The sequence below is a fragment of the Pongo pygmaeus genome, chromosome 5 (genome assembly GCF_028885625.2).
Source record: "Pongo pygmaeus isolate AG05252 chromosome 5, NHGRI_mPonPyg2-v2.0_pri, whole genome shotgun sequence".
In the NCBI taxonomy this organism is placed as follows: Eukaryota; Metazoa; Chordata; class Mammalia; order Primates; family Hominidae; genus Pongo; species Pongo pygmaeus.
Genome location: NC_072378.2, coordinates 128,867,630 through 128,872,256, shown reverse-complemented (window position 1 = coordinate 128,872,256; position 4,627 = coordinate 128,867,630). Strand labels below are relative to the sequence as shown.

General features: G+C 36.2%; 1 non-coding gene across 1 annotated transcript; it reads right to left on the bottom strand.

Moving 5' to 3' along the window:
• Positions 1-4,043: 4,043 nt before the first annotated feature.
• Positions 4,044-4,150, bottom strand: LOC129039799 (small nucleolar RNA U13). The gene has a single exon (XR_008503497.2). It is a non-coding gene; the product is annotated as a small nucleolar RNA U13 (small nucleolar RNA).
• Positions 4,151-4,627: the final 477 nt, after the last annotated feature.

Sequence of the window (4,627 nt, the reverse complement as noted above, 5' to 3'; positions counted from 1 at the left end):
TTTAATTCAGCTGAAGTTTTTCTTTTATCACCACACAAGCCCATGGGAAAGCACTGACTCAGAAAATACCTGAGAAGACCTCAAGTATATACCTCATTCTGATCCTTGACACAGAGATAGCTTAGAACACTCAAATTGAAAAAAAATCAACAATAAATTGTAACCAAAAAACAGCAAACACAGGGAAAGGGAGGAGAATCTGGCTTCTAGAGTTACCACTTTATTAGGTTCAAATACGCAATTTTCAAAAAAAAAAATCACAGGGCATTCAGAGAAATGGAAACTATGGCTCGTTCAAAGGAAAAAAAATAAATCAACCAAAACTGTCCCTGAGTAACACAAATGGAAGATCCACTAGACAAAGTCTTTAAAACAACTGCCTTAAATATATTTTAAAAACTAAAGGAATATGTAAAAAAAAATCAAGAAAATGATAAATGAACAAAATAGAAATATAAAGATATCAAAACCTAAAAAGAAACCAAAAATAAATTCTGGAAATGATAAGTATGATAACTGAAATAAAAAATTCCCTAGAGAGATTCAAAGGCATGTCTTAAGAGGCAAAAGAATCAGTGACACTTGAAGATAAGACAATGGAAATTATTGAGTCTAAGAAACAGAAAGAAAAAAAATGTTGAAGAAAAGTGAACAGAGCCTAAGGGACCTGTAGCACATCATCAAGCAGACCAACATACACATTGCAGAAGTTTTAGAAGGAGAAAGAGAAAGGGGTAGAGTGAATATTTGGAGAAATAATGGCTGAAAAACTTCTGACACTGGATGAAAGACATGAATATAAACATCCAAGAAATTCAAGAAAATCCAAATATGATGAACTCAAGGAGACCCACACTGAGATACATTATAATCAAACCTTTGATTGAACAAAGACAGACTCACTACATACAAGAGATTTTCAATAAGATCATAAGCAGATTTCTCATTTGAAACTTTGGAGGCCAAAAGGCATTGGGTCAATATATTCCAAGTGCAAAAAAACAAAAAGAAAAAAACTATTAACCAAAAATTCTATCTCCGGCCAAACTGTCCTTCTAAAATGAGAAATTAAGACATATTCCCAGAAGGCTGGGCATAGTGATTCACACCTGTAATCCTGGCACTTTGGGAGCCTGAAGCAGGAGGATTGCTTAGGCCAAGTGTTCAAAACCAACATGGGAAACATGGTGAGACCTAGTGAGACCTCATCCTTACAAAAAATAATAATTAAAAAAGATTAGCTGGGCATGGTGGTGCACGCCTCTAGTCCTGGATACTTGGGAGGCTGAAGTGGGAGGATCACTTGAGCCCAGGAGTTTGAGGCTGCAGTAAGCTGCACTCCAGGAGTTTGAGGCTGCCACTGCACTCCAGCCTGAGTGACAGACCAAGATCTTGCCAAAAAAAAAAAAAAAAAGATATTCCCAAATAAAAAAACTGAGGGAGTTCATTACCACTAGAGCTGCCCCGAAAGAAATGCTCAAGGGAAGCCTGTAGCATGAAATGAAAAGACACTGGACAGTAATTCAAAGACATATGAAAAAATAACTATCTCAGCAAAGGTAAATACATGTGCAATCATAAAATCAAGTATTATTGTAATAATGGTTTATAACTCCACTTTTTGTTTTCTACATGATTTAAGAGAAAAATACATTTAAAAAATTATTACTCAAAAACCTAATATTGTAATTTTGGTTGGTAACTTCACATTTCATTTTCTATATAATTTAAAAGACTAATGTATTTAAAAGAATTATTAGTTTATGTTTTGGGGTGCATAATATATAAAGATGTAATTTTATGACATCAGCCACTGAAATAAGTGGGGATGAAGCTATAACAGAGTAAACTTTTTGTATAGTATTAAAGTTAAGCTGGTTTAAATTTAAATTAGAGTGTTATTACTTTAAGATGTTAAATGTAGTCCTCACGACAACCATAAAGAAAATAACTACAGAATATATACAAGGAAATGAGAAATAAATTTAAACACTTCCCTACAAAAAATCAACTAAACACAAAAGACAACAATAATGCAGGAACTGAGGGATAATAAAGTATAAGGCATATAGAAAACAAATAGCAAACTGGCAGAAGTAAGTCCTCCTTATCAGTAATTACTTTAAATAAATGTGGAGTAAACTCTCCAATCGAAAGATACATACTGGCAGAATAGATTTAAAAATACATGATCCAACTAAATGCTGTCTACAAGAGACTCATTTTAGATTTAAAAATACAAACAGATGGAAAGTGAAAAGATGGAATGATAGACCAGTATGGTGGCTTATGCTTGTAATCCCAGCACTTTGGGAGGCTGAGGCAGGTGGATCACCTGAGGTCAGGAGTTTGAGACCAGCCTGGCCAACATAGTGAAACCCTGTCTCTACTAAAAATACAAAAAATTAGCTGAAGTGGTGGTGCACGCCTGTAATCCCAGCTACTCGGGAGGCTGAGGCAGGAGAATCACTTGAACCTGGGAGGCAGAGGTTGAAGTGAGCCAAGATTGTGCCATTGCACTCCAGCCTCGGCAACAAGAGCAAAACTCCGTCTCAAAAAAAAAAAAAAGATGGAATGATAGAAAAAGCTATTCTGGCTGGGTGCAGTGGCTCACACCTATAATCCCAGCACTTTGGGAGGCCAAGGTGGGCAGATTGCCTGAGGTCAGGAGTTCAAGATCAGCCTGGGCAACATGGTAAAACCCCGTCTCTACTAAAATACAAAAAATTAGCCAGGGGTGGTGGTGTGCATTTGTAGTCCCAGCTTCTCTGGAGACTGAGGCATGAGAATTGCTTGAACCCAGGAGGCAGAGGTTGCAGTGAGCTGAGATTGCACCACAGCATTCCAGACTGGACAACAGAGGGAGACTCTGTCTCTCAAAGAAAAAAAAAGTGTGTTTATTTAAAAAGAAAAAAAGAAATAAGCTATTCCAGGCAAATAGTAACCAAAAGAGAGCAGCAGTGGCTATACCAATATCAGACAAAATATACTTTAAATCCAAAAAGTGAAAAAGACATAAAGAAGGACATTATAAATTAGAACGTTCAATACAGCAAGAAGATATAAAAACTATAAACATTCATGCATCTAATAACTGACTATCAAAATATATGAGGCAAAAGCTGACAGAAATGAAGGGAGAAATATAGTTCTACAATAATAGTTAAAGATTTCAGTACTACCCTCTCAATAATGAAGACACCAATCAGAAAGATGATAAGAAAGGAAATAGAAGACCACACAAACCAACTAGATCTAACAGACACATACAGAGCATTACTCAACATCAACAGCATACACATTCTTCTCAACTACACATGGAATATTTATCAAGATATATCATATTGAGAGGTGAAGCCAGCTGGACTTCCTGGGTCGAACGGGGACTTGGAGAACTTTTCTTACAAGAGGTTTATAAAATGTACCAATCAGTGCTCTGTAAAAATGTACCAATCAATGCTCTGTAGCTAGCTAGAGGTTTGTAAAATGCACTAATCAATGCTCTGTAAAAACACACCAATCAGCGCTCTGTAGCTAGAGGTTTGTAAAATAAACCTATCAGCACACTGTAAAATGGACCAATCAGTGCTCTGTAAAGTGAACCAATCAGCACTCTGTAAAATGGACCAATCAGCAGAATATGGGTGGGGACAAATAAGGGAACAAAAGCTGGGCACCCCAGCCAGCAGCGGCAACAGGCTCAGGTCCCCCTCCACGCTGGGGAAGCTTTGTTCTTTTGCTCTTCGCAATAAATATTACTGCTGCTCACTCTTTGGGTTCGTGCCATCTTTAAGAGCTGTTACACTCACTGCGAAGGTCCGCAGATCCATTCTTGAAGTCAGCGAGACCACAAACCCACCAGGAGGAACCAACTCCAGACACAATATGTTAAGTCAAATTCTCGATGGATTAAAGATAAATATTATGCAAATTGTCTTCTCTGATCACAACAGGATGAAATTAGGACTCAGTAACACAAGTAAAATTAGAAACTTCACAAATTTGTGGAAACTGCACACCACACTCCTTTTTCCTTTTTTTCATGTCAGACAAGTAATGTGCCTATGTTGTAACAACCAGGTTTGAGGGAGGTGCATCTCATCCACGTGCATGAAAACCCAATTATCAGGCTTGTGAACTACAAAAGGATCATACAACACAGTCTTCAACAACCAATGAGTCAAAGAAATCACAAAAGAAATTAGAAAATAATTAGAGACAAATGAAAAATGAAACTACATCACACCAAAACTTATGGTACACAGCAAAAGTGGTGCTAAAGGAAAAAAAAACTATAGCTGTAAACACTTAATGTTAAAAAACAAAAAAGGTCTCAAATCAACAACTTCACTTTATACCTTAAGAAACTAGAAAAAGAAGAACTAAACTCAAAACTTGCAGGAAGGAAATAAAGATTAGAGCGAAGATAAAATAGAGAATAGAGAAATAATAGAGAAAATCAATAAAACCAAAAATTGATTCCTCAAGATTAGCAAAATTGATGAAATTTTAGCCAGATGAACTAAGAAAAGAGAGAAAAATTTAAATTAATAAAATAAAAAAATGAAAGTGGAGATAATGATTCCACATAATAAAAAGAATTATAATAGGCTGGGTGAGGTGTCTC